At 31.3% G+C, this 18,827-nt stretch overlaps 1 long non-coding RNA gene across 1 annotated transcript; it reads right to left on the reverse strand.

Annotated features, from left to right (window-relative positions):
* Positions 1-531: 531 nt before the first annotated feature.
* On the reverse strand, positions 532-16,879 carry LOC127706795 (uncharacterized). Its single transcript, XR_007984570.1, has 5 exons — positions 16,584-16,879; positions 14,887-14,901; positions 12,621-12,650; positions 7,008-7,186; positions 532-762 (listed from the first exon to the last, which is right to left on the reverse strand). It is a non-coding gene; the product is annotated as an uncharacterized LOC127706795 (long non-coding RNA).
* Positions 16,880-18,827: the final 1,948 nt, after the last annotated feature.

An 18,827-nucleotide genomic window follows, 5' to 3' on the forward strand; every position in this document is an offset into this window, starting at 1 on the left:
TATAACTATCTACGTTGGACATTCTGTTGTATAGGGACTAATTCTTTTAATCTGTATTTAAATTTAGAACCAGGACTATTGGTGTGAAGAGTAGTGAAATCAATATTTTTAAACTATTACATGAAAAGATGGACCATTAAAACAAATCTAGGGGTAAAACCAGGTGCTGCGGAAGAAGATGCAGTTCCTGCTTCATTTTGTCGCCCATAGACAGGTAAAATCAGTTGATATAGAGTATTTGAAGATATGTTATAAATGTGGTTCTTGTATATTCCTAGGATTTCGAATGAAAAAGGGATTTTAAACGATACCGTTTATTGTTTTTCAACTTCGAAATATTCATTTCATACAATAATTCATAAATTTTAGATATTCAATAAAAAAAAAAAGCATAAGTAGAAAGAGATAAAACTCTATTGGTTAAAACACAAGTTGTATTATTCACAAAACAATCCTCATGTTTTAAAATCCCTTGTTAGGTAAAAATATATATATAACTTAAATATGATTGCGAAATTAAATACTTCAATCAAGCTGTTGAAAAACCGATTTATTCAAACATTTTATACATTTGTGTTATTATAACAAGATATTTCATTTTATTCATTTTTATAACGACTGATTTAAAGGTCATTGTTAAAGTTTAAGTTTATTGTACAGTAATGGAATTAGTTCATGAAGGCTAACTGTCTAGTTAATTTTATTAATAAACCAATTTTTCATCTTCCTAACACCATTCACCGAAGCGCCATCTTTTTATATCTGAAATATATACAAGGTAAATTAAATTCGTATGTATCAAATTCTTGACTACAGAAATAGTAATTGATAATCATACAAGTTAAATCAAAGATCTATTTAACAGATAATTGCTTACCTGATAAGTGCAAGGTGTATTATATATCTACAGAAATAAGGAATACAATCTCATATTGTTAACAGAATTCTAGTATTTAATCAGAAAGAATTTGTCAAACCGTCAGTATATTTAACTCAGCATTCATATCTATTGTTTACCGATGTGGCTAATATTTAAATTCCAGGAAAAAAATCACCAACTAAACCTTGCAGGCTTACAATTTTGGGCGCCAGACTTGCGTTTGTTTAAAAAAAACCTCTAAAGAACTTCTGGATAATTTAAAATCTCGATCTTTCTCTGAAATTTATTCTATCAAAACTTTTGATTTTTCAACCCTGTATACCACCATTCCCCATGTGAAATTGAAAAATCGTCTAAAAAATAATTCATAATGCTTTTCAACAAAAAATGGTAGCATACGCTATACATTTATTGCTTTGGGATAGCATACGGTAAATTTTGATAGTGAACAAAAAGGTAAAACATGCTACACAAAGTAACAATTAATTAGTATGCTGGAGTTTTCTTATTGACATCATATTTGGAGATAGACTTTCCTACAAATTGTCGGCATTCCTATGGGAACGAGAACTGTGCGCCTCTCCTTGCCGACATCTTCTTATTTTCATATCAGTCGGAGTTCCTCCAGACACTTATCAATAAACAAGAAGATCATAGAAGCCAGATCATCTAATTTCACATTCAGATATATTGATGATGTTCTTTCCATTAACAATTAGCAAACTTTTCTGATTGGCTTCCCTTAACATATATCTCCAGAACTAGAAATTAAAGAAACAACAGACACGGCTTCCTCCGTCTCATATTTAGACTTATACATTGAATTTAACATAAGCGGTCATCTCAGTACCAGAATCTATGAAAATCGAGACGGTTTTAATTTTGAAATTATAAATTTCTCCCACCTTAGCAGCAACAAAACTTCCCCTGCATATGGGATATACATTTCTAAACTCATTCGGTATTCAAGAGCTTGCAGCTGCTACTCAGACTTTATTAAACGTCACCAGTGTCTGAGCAGAAAGTTGATAAACCAGGGTTATGTCTCGTCCTTTTTCTAAAAAGGTTCATCGGAAGATACCACGACCTTGTTGATAAATATTCCTTACCAACTTCACAAATAATACATGATGGTCTTGAAGTATAGATATAGGTACTGACGTTGTTTATCCTCATAATTCCATGTTATATGTTCTTTGTATTTGTCTTTGTATATTTTAACCTTTACTGTTTCGTGTATTTTTTAAATATACTTTTGGCGTTGCTCGGTCATTTTTGTATTCTTGTCCTTTATTTTGCTTATGTACTTTGTCTATAGAGTGTATATATGCTATTTTGTTTTTCTTTTTGAAATAGTTATTTGTTTTTATAGATTATAAGACAGTGTTGACTGTTGCACCCTAATTTTGGACATTTTTACCTATCATGACTGCTCGTTTTGCTCACACATTGTTGTCAATATAATGGAATTTTATGCGACTGTCATACAATTGAGAGATGTAGCTAGCTATAAAACCAGGTTTAATCCACCATTTTCTACATTAGGAAATGTCTGTACCAAGTCAGGAATATGACAGTTTATTTCCATTCGTTTGATGTGTTTGAGCTTTTGATTTTGCCATTTTATAAAGAACTTTCCTTTTTGAATTTTCCTTGGAGTTCGGTATTTTTGTTATTTTACTTTTTATGGTTTTCTGTATATACTAATATTGCCTAAAACTAAGTTTTCTCATATAACGGTTAAGAAACAAATTGTCTATCAAATGGAATAGGTAAATACTATTCATCAATGCATGTAATCAATTAAATTGTTCGTGAACAGTGTTTTATATTATCGACTACTGATTTCCATCTAGATATAGGAAGATGTGGTATGAGTGCCAATGAGACAACTCTTCATCCTAGTAACAAATTATAAAAGTAAACCATTATAGATCAAGGTACGGCCTTCAACACGGAGCATTGGCTCACACCGAACAGCAAGCTATAAAGGGCCCCAAAAAATACCAGTGTAAAACCATTCAAACGGGAAAACCAACCGTTTAATCTCTATAAAAACGAGAAACGAGAAACACGTATGAACTACATAAACAGACGACAACTACTGTACATCAGATTCCTGACTTAGGACAGGTGCAAACATTTGCAGCGGGATTAAACGTTTTAATGGTACCAAAATTTCTCCCTTTTCTGAAACAATAGTATAGCATCACCACATAGAGAGACAGACTATAAAATATCAATTGGAAGGCTTAACTCAATAAAAAAAAAAAAAAAAAAAAATTAACACACAATGAACGAATAAATTTGATCTGTGATACCTGAATGCAAATACAGTTAATAAAAATTATAAGGGATAAATAATTAAGGTCAAAAGTAAACAACAGGTTTAAACAAAGTTAAAGTATGATACCACTGTGAAATGTTAAACAATATTTAAAAAATAATCACTTTTGAAAAAACCTGCGTCATATTATACACAGGTAAATGAAAATAATTTTGTTGTTAATTATACTACTTCTTCTGTGTGTATAAAATCTTCCGTTTAGGAATACTAAGAAATTTCTTTAATATCAATAAAACTAATCTAACACTTGGTACATATAGGGTGAATATCAACAATAAAACTATACAATAAGTGCTAGATAAAACTTCCTGTACAGTTACAAGAACAGTTTTTAAGGAGAAATGAAATAATTTTGATGTTCATGGTACGAAGAAGTGAACATTTGTAGTAATACTAAATAATCAAAGCTGGTATATAGACAAGATCCATGTTAACATTAAATAACAAAAAAGCATTACAAATAGTATCAACAGGTCAAACTAAAAAGAAAGTACGATTTGAGAGTAATTGCAGTTACTGACAGCTAGTTAAAAGCCAAAACAATTAATATAAAAAAATCATGCATCAGAGACTGAAATCAACTAAAACACATCCCAGGGATTTAGTATTTTAACGTCATGAACAGTCAAAGAAGACATGACTTATGCAATGCCAAAAATAAATGTATCGACAGGTAGTAGGATAGTTAGGAGTGACTTCTTTATAGATAACAAGAGTACACACGCTGAAATGTCTCGCCTTCTTTACTAATCATTGATATTATGTTGATAGTCCTAAATATAAAGCTCTATTACAACTGTCACATAAAATTAACATTAACCAAGTAAACTAAACATAGACCAATGAACCATGAAAATGAGGTCAAGGTCAGATGAACCATGCTAGGCAGGCATGTACAGCTAACAATTCTTCCATACAACAAATATAGTTGACCTATTGCTTATAGTTTAAGAAAAACAGACCAAAACACAAAAACTTAACACTGAGCAATGAACCTTGAAAATGAGGTCAAGGTAAAAAATAAAACCTGCGTGACTGACAAATAGATCATAAAATATTTCCATACACCTAATATAGTTCAACTATTGCATATAGTATTAGAAAAAAAGACCAAAATTCAAAAACTTAACTTTGACCACTGAACCATGAAAATGAGGTCAAGGTCAGATGACACCTGCCAGCTAGACATGTACACCTTACAATCATTCCATACACTAAATATAGTAGACCTATTGCATACAGTATAAGAAAAACAGACCAAAACACAAAAACTTAACTATAACCACTGAACCATTAAAATGAGGTCAAGGTCAGATGACACCTGCCAGTTGGACATGTACACCTTACAGTCCTTCCATACACCGAATATACTAGACTTATTGCTTATAGTATCTGAGATATGGACTTGACCACCAAAACTTAACCTTGTTCACGGATCCATGAAATGAGGTCGAGGTCAAGTGAAAACTGTCTGACGGGCATGAGGACCTTGCAAGGTATGCACATACCAAATATAGTTATCCTATTACTTATAATAAGAGAGAATTTAACATTACAAAAAATCTTAACTTTTTTTCAAGTAGTCACTGAACCATGAAAATGAGGTCAAGGACATTGGACATGTGACTGACGGAAACTTCGTAACATGAGACATCCATATACAAAGTATGAAGAATCCAGACCTTCCACCTTCGAAAATATAAAGCTTTAAAGAAGTTAGCTAGCGCCGCCGCCCCCGCCGCCGTAGCCGCCGCCGCCGGATCACTATCCCTATGTCGAGCTTTCTGCGACAAAAGTCGCAGGCTTGACAAAAATGAACGTGTGTGTGTCTCTATACATCCCGTTTGAAAAGAAAATACAAATTTAGTTAAGTTTTAATTTGTTAATGACAAAATCAATTTCAGTGCCAATGTAAACTATATTCAGAGATCTAATTACAACATTGGTACGATAACCCTTACTAATAAGTTTGTTTAAAGGTTCGATGAGTTTACACGGCTCCGCGCTTTAAGTACAATATTACCGTAAAATTAAGGATGTGAAATACCATTTTTAATAAGTTTTCTACAGGTACAGCCAAATTTACTAATCAAATCTTTGTATCTATGAAAGAATTTAGTAAAAGTTTTAAGTAATTTATGGTAACAAAATCCCTGACTTAATAATTTACCAGTGATGCATTGATTACGTTCGTTAAAATCTATGACATCACTACACACACGGACATACCGAACGAGTTGGGATATATAAACACCGTATGATGGAGCCAAAGGCACATCGCCGTCTAAAAAAGGAAAATTAACAATAGTGAATGAAAAATCGTCTCTTTTGTCGTAAATTTTAGTATGGAGTTTCCCTTTAGAAATTGAAATGTCTAAATCTAGAAAAGGACAACTGCGGCTGTTTATGTTAGATTTAGTTAAAGTAAGTTCTTTTTGGTAAAGTTCGGTAGTATTTTTAGAGAACTCTGGATTAGTTAACGAAAAAATATCATCCAGATAACGGTAGGTATTGTTGAATGTATCAACCAAATGTAACAATGATGTGTCTTTACTGAGTTTGGTCATAAACTGAGATTCATAGCAATACAGGAATAAATTTTCTATTAAAGGGGCGCAGTTAGTGTCCATAGGAATACCTACTACCTGACGATACACTTTATCGCCGAAACGTACATATATGTTATCTAGGAGAAAATTTAAAGCTTCAATCATATCCTCACATTTCCAGTAAGTGTATCTAGCATACTTTCCTTTTTCGTTACAGAAAAAGGCTTTAAACGAGTTACAGCAAATAAATTTACAATGAGATTTTTCGAAAGACCATTTTATTAAATATGAAAACTTTTTCTTTATTAGATTGTGTGGAAGTGTAGTGTAGAGAGTAGAAAAATCATAACTGTCAACAGAATTAAAAGGACCATCAAAAGCATGTATTTTATCTAAAACCTCTAAAGAATTTTTATCACTCCAAAAATAATTAATACCATTATTTTCATAAGCTTTATTACAAAAGTTAATAACCAGTTCTTTGATAGTAGTAAGGGAGGTAGTAAGAAGCACTGATAGATTAGTAGTAGAACATTTACTAAATGCGGAGATGAAACGGAATTTAAATGGTTTTTTGTGAAATTTCGGTAACCAGTACATGGTAGGGACTTTCAAATGTTCGGAAGAGGCTTTAAGCTGGGTAGTGGCAGTGGTGGTTTAGATATTGGAACGCTATGCTCTGTCATCATTATAGAACTAAGTTTGTAACAGTCTCAAAAATGATTTGTTTTTAATTTTCCTTGGAGTTCGTTATTTTCGTTATTATACTTTTGTCTATATAACACTCATTAAACAAAGTGTTTTTTCATCAAAATAGTTGAATTGTAAAATTAAATATGAAGAGCATTTGAAATCAAAACTCCAAATGTTTGTGACAAATACGGCGACGACCACTAATGGCTAGGTATAGAAAAACTATAGTATTTAGAATAACTCAGTATTTCATAAAACAATAAAATTGCAGAAATATGAAAATCAGAAAAAAAAACCAAGAGTTTCACAATCGTATAACTCTAAACGGAATGAAACTGGCTGTTTTGACAGAGGATTAACATCTCCAGATGTGAATGTATCATCAATCGTACCTTGCCAAGTCCTATCCATTAGTAACGGTAATTCCCAGCTTGATTTCCACCTTGAAATAACTATTAAGAAACATGAAAACCACTTCAAAATTCTTTAAAAACCTTTTTTGTGATTGTTAAGAACTACCATTTAACGAAAAACTCACCCTCAATTGCCATCAAAATTGTATTCTTGATCATAAAGAATATCGTCATATGTATTTACAGGCCTTTGTTCTCTTACATCTAAAAAATCATTTATTATTTTATTTAAAGATCCTAAAGATAACTGTTTATTTTGTAGGTATACTTCTGTTATAGATGCTGTGTCTGTGTCACGGAAATTCTGAAAAAAATAAAAAAAATTTTGAAATGTTTTGAATGTAATAATAAGCAAAAGTGACCTATGAGAGGATAGCAGACTGGTTTATAGTTAATCTACTGTTTTGTGGTTTCCATAGATTTAAAAAAACAAAACTCCCGCAACCAAAAATATTTTAATATATGACGATCTATTCTTTCAAGAAATCAAATATAGAAAAATATTCAACGAGTGACCGAACAACACATTAATTAACGCATAGTCGTATATTTGAATTCTCGGATAAGCTATTCTTTTTGTTATAACAACTTAATAAAAATCATGTAGAAAATGCTAGGAACTTTATTTTTGCTTCGCGTTCTCAATTAATTTAGATACTACGTCATCTACAACGTCTTGACACCAACCATTATTGTATGACGTCAGAGGAGTTAAATTATCGGATTTAGTTGCAGATGAAGTTATTGGATTAAATAACAGGTGGAATTATCAGTGTTTAATTTACATGGAAATCACGATATTTTATTGCAACCAATGTAACAAATAACAATAGTTGATTTATACTTAGAAGTTGTACTACCACCAAAACGTGCCAAGAGCTAGTACAAATAATGAGCGAAGCTTAAGATAATTATGCAAAGAGTAATGTTCCACTTATAGAGTCGATTCGGACAGTTAATAAAACGAAGTGGAATTTATTCTTGATGCTAAAAAAATATGTTTTAACAGCAGAAACTGCAGACCTGTCCGGGGCGCATGAGTTCACCACGCCTTTATGGTAGGGTTTGTTTTGCTCAAACTTTGGTTTGTGTTATGTTTTTTTTTACTGATGGGCCTTTTTGCCGTTTTTTTCAGATTTGACCATGGTGTTTTAATTATTCGATTTTTGTCTTTTGATTGCCATCTTGTTATTTTCTTCATCTTTTTACAGATTTTCCAGCTATCGTTCATTAAACAACACAATCTGAAACGTTATTAGGCGCTAATATTTCACAGGGGCATGCGATACAGTAGAAAGGGCGAACAATATATAATGCATCCAAATGCAACGCGTTGATTTTGCAACGTTGCTAATGAAAGCCATACATTAATTCGACGACAATCTCTGACGTCATCAAATCGGTTGCGTGAATTTTAAAGTATTTGACGAGGAAAGCGAACATAAACAAACCCCGCCACATTATGTATGCGACTGTCCCAAGTCAAGATAATTCAGTGGTTGTTGTTTGTGTTGTATATCATATTTGTTTTCCGGATATTGTTTTGTTTAATTTTTCTCGTTTGAATTGATTTAAATTTGTCATTTCAGGGCCGTTCTGTCATCAATAAATTCGTATATGGTAGTAATTGGCATAGTGGTTTGGTGTACGGCGGGAATGGCTGCTAGACGATGTTGCATTAAAAATACATTACGATGTAATTTAGCGCCAAAAATGGGAGATGCGATCTCTAGCATTAACAAAACCAGGTTGTTTACTTCCAGATTAAAAATGAGTACATGGACCCCGACTTTGTTCTTTTGCAATCGACACAGTATTCCGTCAGGAACGTTCTATTGAAATTGTAAGAAAGAATTATGGGTAGACTTTTTTCTATATACTTTTTTAATGACAAGAAAAATTTCTACAGTTTTTTTCAATTTGCAATAATTGTAGCATTTCACACATTTGTTATCGCATTCAGTCTTCATCTTTTGACTTCCTTTAAGGCCTATCGATTAAGAAACACTTTGCAAAAACCGAATTCTTTTTTAGTAGTATGTTGAGGGAGGTTTAAGCTAACTATCAAACCAGGTTTTACCCACCATTTTCTAATGAAATTCTTGTACCAAGTTAGGAACATGACAGTTATTTTGCATTCGTTCCATCGGTTGATAAAGTCTAACGTTTGATTTTGTCAGTTTGTATTGACTTCCCTATTTTCACCTTGGAGTTCGGTATTTTTATTTGTAATACTTTTTGCCTTCCTAGAATGTTTAATCATTCATAATTTGAATACATTTTTAAATTTACATAATGATGTAAGATTCTTGAAGTACACTATTAAAACTTTGGTATACTTAATTTAGAAAGACAACTGAATGAAAGACAGTTTGCAAAATGCTTCTGGTGAGAATAAGATATAGAAAAATTGCCTTCACCTTTTCGATTTTACTGTGTCGAAGTAAAATACATTTCATATTCATGAAATAAAGATATAGGAATTATCGTCAAAAATATTTATATACTAATAAATATGAAGTATTCGTGAAACAATAAATTTCGCCATGAACATAAGCTAACAAATAGAGACAATCTTCTAAGCTAAAAAGAAGTCTTTCTTATACAAAAAATCAATTGTTTTCTGTGTAAACAATGTTTCATAAATCATTGTTTTAGTAGTAGTTAAAAGTGCAAAAACAGCTTGATCATTAAATCCACCTCTTATGAGAACTAACGTTTTAACAATGGTTAATGTTCATTCTCATTTATACCAGAAATTATCAACAAGTCCACTATTCATTATAGTCTTGAAGCAAAGGAGGAGAATTAAACTAAAAACACACGGGATTAATAAATTTCATGACAATGTACTTCTAAAAGTTTTCATCTTATATAATGGAAAAAAATGAGACGTGATGTCCTTAAAACAACAACCAACTAAAAACCAAAATAAAGTAACGTCAATGACTTCACTATTAAAATCACCTCCAGGTCGTATGTTTAAGTCATATGAAACGAATTTGTGGTAAAAATAACGTTACGGAAATCAATAAAGAAATGCATGCGTTTTGGCTAAACTAAGTCCTCTGTGACTATATTTTTAACATTTATTACGAATCCATAAGATGTAGTCGAAAACAAAATTCAATAACGTGATTACTGATTGAAAAATTTGTTGCTAATTAACTTTCGATAAACAATTAACATCGAATCATGGAGCACGTGAAAAATAAATGAGTCGATAGGGAGATGTTAATTTGTTTTTTTATATATATATTCTCTTTGAATTCAAATTTGTTGATTACACTTTGTTCTTACAGTTGTTAATTGCTTTTTGGTGTATTATATTTTTTCATTTTTTTTACAATTGATTAATACTGCATTCCAGTTTGTTTACCTTTACTTTCATCACGGGTTTTCTCTGATTAAGGTAACTGGATATGTTAAAGATCTCAGCAATTTAGAGTACGGGTAGACAATTATGAAGGGTTTTTGTTTAGAACAACTAAGAATATAGTACATACCAAACGTTTTTGTTATAGTATCATATGACTTTAGGCTTTACGTCCCTGATAATGAATCGAACGACTTACGGTCTAAATCAATTGTTTTTTTTTAATTTCAACCACCGAATACTAAGAATGCAATAAGTCAAACTATGGGAAGTATCTCTAATGCTGCTGATATCAAACAAGTTTATATGTGGATTTTTTGTTATCATTCATTTAAAAAGTTATTTTGAAAAGAACTTTAATTATTTATGTTTATTTTCGCGTGGCCATTTTATTCCCCAAAACAACTACAATTATCTTCTATACCATTAATTCTTAGACAATAATGCTGTTGTAGCAACACACCGAAGTAAATGAGGAGATTACTACACCTTTAAGTGTAGAAAGGAAAACATTGCACGATATATATTTCAGTTCATATAGAACAAAAAAATGTAGAAAGTTGATCTTAAAACTTTCATCAGTTAAAGATGGGACCACATGTTTGGAAAGTAAAATACATTCAGTGATAACATTATGCGATTTACGTGTTTTAAATTATACAAAAAAAAAATTAAGCAAAACTAGAGCTTTGATAGCAAACAGACGCTGTATGCAATATTCCAATAGAGAAAAATACGTGTTTGTTCAAAATTATTGTGTCCGATAATTGCTACAAAACTATCATATTCATTAGTCGAAAAACATATATGTTTTTAAGATAAAAAAATTAGTTCGGTATAATGGCCTTTTTGAATGTAGTATAAAGAGATTAAGTTTTAGGATTAGAAAATGTACCCGACCGATGTTTAACGGATTTGGTGATTTCATAGGATTTTTTAAGAGTCAATAACCAATCCTTTTTTGTTTAATGCCAACTTCCTATTTTATAGGAGTAACACGACAGGTGTCACCTGCGGAGCAGAATTGTTTTTACCTTTCTGGGGCACATGGAATCCCACCGAATTTTGGTGGGGTTCCTGTTAATCACTCTTTAGTTTTCTTTAAAGTGTCTTGTAGACTGTTTGTCTTTTTTGTCGTTTCTTTGTTTTTGTATTTATTTTGTCCGTTTCCCTTCTATTTATGATTTGCCACTGAACGTTAAGCAACCAACAATCAATCAATCTATTTATGAATATTTATTGTCCCTTTTGGTATCTTCCGCCTCAATTTTTAAAGATTTTATTGACCGTTCAGTTAGAAGTCAAAAACAGTAAATTACAAAATTTCAGACGGTTTTTATACCGTAATTGCACACAAGCAGTTCCAAGGCATCTTCGAATTCTAATGTTTTCTTTTAAAGTGTGAAAAACTTACAGCCGTTGATTTGAAATTTTGAAAAAAGATGAAAATAACAATATATTACTTTTATGCTTCAGAAGCCTTTTACTGGATTTACCTTCATCGGAACGTTATTAAGCGACATAAAAACTACTCTGACGTCATTCATTCAACAACTACATGTACATCATGCATATTTAATCAGTTTGAGGTTTAACTGTAACCTTAGGCATACTTTATAAATCATGAAGACATAAATGTGCCATATTTTGCCAAAATTCGAGGCTTAATCTTAAAACAAATGTCATTCTTCTGTTTAATGTCTATGATTTAGATGTTTCTTCTTTTTTGCGATCAAAACTTCAATTTCAATCCGATTATAAACATGAACTTTGATGAGCTAATGGTTAATAGCCTAGAAGGTCTAAAATTTGATCTACAGTATAAATATTAATAAATAATATGCTTAAATGCATTAAGATAAGTTATGGTAAAAGTCCTGAAATAGCAACAATTGTTCACACAAAATCCAGATTCATAGATCGATGGACAATGATTTCAGGAAGTACGATTGAAAGCGGCACGCTAACGTGCAATGGTAACCTTTAAATGCAATGATCAACGCCGATTTCGGCGGTAATTACGCTAACTTACTATGTATTTAAGACGCCAGATGGCACATTGATCGCTTTTACGATTTGGGAAAATATATACTGAACATAAACTTGATGACAAGTAATCAAAAGCATATTAATAAAAGAGAAAGTGTATATAATTTGACACATAATATCCCAATGAAATATATTAAATGTATTTGAAAAATATTAAAACTTTTATTTCCAAGTGAATGACAAATATGTGTACGTGTATTTTCAAATTTCACGGTAATTTGTCAAATGATATCAATAACAAGTATTGTGTTTGTTCAACAAAACATTACAAAGGGAAACACAACATTATTTGAATAAAACTATAATAACCTACCGATATTGTATCACTATTTCTTTTCCTCATCTGAAAAAGAAAGAATACAGTAGTTATTATTAATATTATATGTTGGAAGATTTTCAATTGTACAGTTTTATATTCAGAAATTAGATGTCGGTATAATTTGCCGTTTTAGAAACTTATGCATTCTGGGTAATACTTTCACAAGTGACACCAAACTGTGGTGATTGGTTAGCAACGTCCTAAACAATGAATGTACAACCAATGGCATTCTTTAACTTTTTGGGTACGAATAATTAAATTACTGACAATCCATTAGATTCTTAAAGGTTGATCAATTATGACAACAACAAAAAAGATGAAATTATGTGGCATCAACAATAAACTGATAACGATAAAGACTTTTTTAAAGATACAAGTAACTAACAGAAATAAAAGCACAGTTTCTTTTCAATATCATTTTCTAATATTCAGTTGTCTTCACTTTATGACTCACATCCCTCCGTTTTTAATAAACAAAGGTTCTCAATATACAGGAAACAAGACACTCTCTCAATAGAATATACCAAAATCGGAGTTGAAGTCCCCGTTCTGATCGGACGTGGCTGCGAATTTATACATCCCGTACAGCCCAACAGACGCCCTACTTTGGCAAGGGTTTTAATGTCGATCGGCAGAAGATCAAGATATGACCATATTTCGTACATGTAACTCCAGTAACCCTTAAGATTAAACAGTTTAGACGAGAGAAACAAAATGTTATGCATAAACTTAATAAATGTTTCACTGTTGATTTTACCTCCGAAAACAAGAATCACTAGTTCGGAAACGAGAATAAAAATTACGGAAATGATTGACTGCCAAATGTATTCAAAACATAGAAGAAAGAAAATCAAAGATTTGAATGGCATTCAGTAACATTGTAATATCAGCAGTAAGTAGTCCACATTCCTTATCTGCCTGTCACAAAGGCAGGGTCTGTAGTCAGTGGTTTTTGTTGGTTCATGTCTGTTATATTTTTGTTTTCGTACATTGATTTGATTTAAATTAGGCCGTTCGTATTCGCGTTTGAATTGTTTCTCATTTTTCATGTCATAGCCTTTAATGACGACTATACGGTATGGGTTTTTTTCTTGTTAAAGTCCGTACGGTTGCCTATATTTGCTTCCATCCAGTTAATTTGAACTCTGGTTGATAGTTGTCTCATTGGCAATCAAACCACATCTCCTTATTTCTATACAACTTTTTTCTTAAAACTTTTATCTGAACTTAAGATTTGAGTAAAAATCAGAATACATTTTACTGAATATTACAATAGATATATTATATGTAGCAATTCAGTCAAAAATAGCAACAATCTTATATAATTATCGTGTAAGTAAGAAATCAGACTCTCCAGAAATATAATATCTCAAAAAAGTTGTGAACGTGATTAAATCTTGAACGATTCATTTTCAAATTAAGAATCATTATAAAGAGTATTATGCGTCATTAATTCTATAAAACATAAATCCCCAGACTTACTCTATGATATACGACGAAAGAGATTTGACAATACCTTACCTCAACCTTCGAACAAAGTCTCTGATCATACTTCTTATGATTTAAATAAACGTTTTGATGTTCATTCCAATAAAATAACTTTTTTGTATGTTTTTGTAAGTAGGGTGTAGATGTCGGAAAATTTGATTAATTATATGCAGCTTGTGTGTGTAACTTCCAACCTAATTTGTAATGTATATGCAAGACGATGAAAAAACAATCAAAAAATCCAGCTCGTAGAACTTGCAAAGTGATTTGATCGGGATTGAGGGAGGGAAATTGCTACTGCCAGTAGATAATATGTCAATGAGAGGTAGGAGCAGATTGTTTGCCTTGTATTAGTCTATATATGAACCTTTCAATTAGTTTTTGCTAGAATTCCTCAACGTTCTTTGAGCGACATTGATATACTCCCTCCGTTCAGATCGAACGTTGCTGCGGATTGTACACCATGGTCAAACAAACGAATGTCGACGCACCAGATCTTGCTCCTTTCAGAAATCATGTGATTTTCTAACTTTTTATTTGGTACCAAAATTGTTCTATTTATAAGATTTTATCATCGGTATTCTACTGTCGCCTAAATTAAACGATATCAAAATATTAACGGGGCAGCGGATTTATATTTGCAGTATGAGTGTATGAGTGATGAATGAAAAAAACCGCATGAAAACAAACAATGTTGAATAAATCACGAGCAGAATTCTGCAAACATTTATTGGAAACAATCATAAGTTAAAAAAAATTAAGATATACTTACTCCACCAGGACAATTCTGAAACAATAAAACACATACCATAAAAAATATATTTAATTCTATAAAAAGCTTTCCCTAGTGTTAATAACTTCTAATTACTACTACAAAACAAATATATACATAAAGTTTGATATCTCCTTTGGTAGATCAACTTATACAGAAAAATTCCTTCATAAAATTACATCAACTTTTTTTTTATCGACTTGAACAAATATTTTATGGATCATCACAATACATGTCAACAATTTCCCCTGAGACAGCATTCCGTTAGTAATACATCGAATTTATATTTCTTACACTTTTAACAGTTAAACACCCATGGAAAATGATAAAAAATTAACTGAATGACTATATAATACCTATAAACTATAAACTTATATGACATTTCTCTGTAAACAGGGTACAGATTTCAAACACACACACACATACTCATTTATAGATTTGTTTTATATTCCAAACAACCATTCATAATTTTTTCGCAATCAGCTTTTAAACTGTTCAAATTGAAAATGTACACCTTCTTGTCCATGTTAGCAGTAAAATATAACAGTTTTTTTGTAATGCATGTTTGACCATTATTAAAGATTCATTTTATCAACGACTTCACTTTTAATAAAATTACTTTATTCAAATTTCATTTTCAAACATCTTGAATACCTTAATTATTCAGTTTAGGTACAACAAATTGGAATTATCATCAAAGATACCAGATTTAAGGCACTCGATTCCAAACAGTTTTAAACCAAATCAATAACGAAGGTGATGAGCACTGAAAACAAAAACTTCTAAAAAGGTGCCAAATCTCACTAAGGCTATTAATCGTGACTGTAGAACCACCGTAATTTGTGCTTCGATCGGGTATTCGTCATATCATATTTAAGCCTAGTGTCTTTGATAATTTTTTTTTAGACTTTTCGTAACAGAAAATTTGACAGAAAATGATATGTCAGGTGTAAATCATAAAATGAAACTGATAGGAAAAAACAAATAGTACAGGTGAAATAGGTAACTAACTATCTTTTTTCCAAAAACAGAACTAGTAGGAATATGAAAGAGCATTTAAAAAGAACACAATTTAATCAAAGCTAACAGTATGATAATGCTTTGGGACCTATCAACATTGTAACTGTTTTTTTTTATTACCCTTGAATTTTCAATTTAACACGAACCAATGAAACATAATTTGATTTGCATTCCCTTTTGTACTCTTGACTGTATATTTGTTTGTATTGGTATTCATTAACCTCCGAACATACTTGACACTTAAAATGATTTGATTTAAAAGTATTCAAAAAAACTAAAAAAACGTCCAAAGCGCTTATTCGGATTAACTTTCATCAGGAACGCAGAACTCCAGATATTTTAAAGCCAAGGATATGTAAGTACCGAAACCATATATCACTGTGACGGTAATGTTGCAGTTGTTCATGATTGATCTAAATTGATATTGACAAAACTTAAAGCATTAGTATACCATAGCAATTTATTGTTTGAATTTTCATTCAAATTAAAACAAACAGAAAAACAAGGGGTGAGTTTCAAATTGTAAAATAAACATTTGACTGTTTTTGGGGAAATAGAAGCCAATGTTTTGGTGCTGGCAGTATTTATGTTCCATTTCATGCGCACTGAAAACTAATTTCTACCAAATTTTTCCAACATACAAATATGTGTTAATTTTATATATTATTTTGACTTACCCGTGGATGTATCTGTAATTGAAAAAGAAATAGTCTTTACGCAATCCTATAGACAGATCTCATGTGAAAACTACAGAAAATGATATTTTTAATTTGTTGAAGATAAATTTTGTTAAACCTAGACCTCATATCTGATCATTGCAATATACTGTATATGAAGCTAGACTGGATATCCCTAGGTATTGTTTTAATGGCTGAAATTTTAGAAGTTCATAAGATGTTCCTAATTTGAAGCTGTGATTTCATTTCAAAAAAGAAATATTTGAAATCACAAATTTCAAACTGGTTTCCTTTAAGCATTAACAAAGTATCGTATTTCAAAATGGAACAAGTCTACAAGTGAAGATATCAAAAATTTAAAAGAAACAAATCTTATTGTTTTCCTAAAATTTACAAATTGTAAATATTAATGAAATGAAAAGAAATTGAAACTTACCACACACATCTGTAATAAGCAGCAATAAAAAAAGTATAAATTTGTTAATTTCAAAATGTCTGACAATATGAAATATAATAATTCACATCAAAAATGTTTTCGAGCGAGATCTTTGCTTTTCGGCAAAATGTTAACTTTCTAAAAAACAACTCAGTGGTTAATAATTCAGTGGTTGTCGTTTGTTGCTGTATATAATATTTGGTTTTCGTTTATTGTTCTTTACATTAATTAGGCCGTTAGTTTTCTAGTTTTTAAGCCTTTTATAGCTTAATATGCGGTAAGGATTTTACTCATCGTTGAAGGCCGTACAGTGAGCTATAGTTGTAAACTTCTATGTTATTTGAGGGAGATTTGTCTCATTTGCAATCATCATACAACTTCTTATTTTTATATTATCATACCTAGGAAAAAATACCCGAAATATAATATTAAATTAATTTTATTATTTCAGTAGACATAGGCTAAACGTTGTTGTGTTGGTAGTGAAATAATGTGCACTAATGTCTATTGTACCTTTTTGAGAATATAAAGACAATGTATTTAATACAATAAAAAAGTTTTTACCTAACAAGGTAACATTTTGTTCAAATGAAGTTAACGTTTATGTATTTAATTATTGATTGTTTGTGTTTTTGTTTTATGATGAAGCTGCAAGAAAACTTTTCAGGCTTTATCACGGAACAAAAAAAATGGGTAATTCAAAGTGAGGATGATATGGAGGAAAGAGGATCAGACTTAGAGTTCATTTCTTTCTAACACAAACGATGCAAACGGCTAAGCGCGCACATGTTTTGATCATTTGTTTCTAACATACGTTTGCAAAGTTTACATAAACTTTGACAAACTATGCACTCGCTAAAAATGCGTCTACAGTTTGTCGTTCATCGTTTGTTAGTACAAACGCTACATTTGTTTCTAACTTCATCCTGATTAAACGATGTATTTGTTTCTACGTTTGCAAAAATTCTGTTTACCAACAACATGTGCATGCATTATTGGAAGTTCAAACAGGGTCAGTAAACACTGATTTAACGATGTATTTGTTTCTACTTTTGTAGCGTTTAGAAAACAACAACAAACGCCACACAACGTTTACAAAATTTTGATTAGAAAGAAATGCACTCTTAAAAGGGGACGACATAAAACTCTTCAAAATTAAAATTACACATTTGTTTTATTCCGCTATACGTCAGACGATCCCCGACCCCCAAAAAAAGGAAAACTTGGCCCGGGATTTCCACAGGATTTGTTTTCAAATAACCTATATACATATGCATACAACGCTTAAACTGGTACATATGAAGGTTCGTGCATATTATGATAACATTTGTGCACATAAAGTTGGCACAATGTCAATTTGCATAATTAAGAACAAATGTTCAGTACACAATACTTTTTGTCCTAAACCATCGATTGTTGCTTGCTAAACGTCTATTGACAAATATTTCAGGCATATTAAGGACGAGAACACAATAAAAGTTAGTACATTATGTAGGTTTTGGGTAGATCGAGCGGGATGAATAGCAAAAACTTACACTGACCTGAAAATTGAGGGAAATTTGGATAGTAGCGGACATTCAAATTTGCGTCCCTGGCCGTTGCTGCTTAGTAAGCATCTAGCAGAGGCTAATGGGTGAATCACTTTTGATAGAATTTTACTGTTGGACGACAAAAGTCAAATAAAAATGCCATATTTCTATTCCTATACACCATTGAGGTTTAGGTCTCTAAAGAGTACGATGGAGCGTAATCTTTATATAGTAACACTAAACATCTAATATTTTCAAAACTGTTCTCGTGTTTGACTT

Source organism: Mytilus californianus, unplaced genomic scaffold, assembly GCF_021869535.1.
Source record: "Mytilus californianus isolate M0D057914Y unplaced genomic scaffold, xbMytCali1.0.p SCAF_6, whole genome shotgun sequence".
NCBI lineage: Eukaryota > Metazoa > Mollusca > Bivalvia > Mytilida > Mytilidae > Mytilus > Mytilus californianus.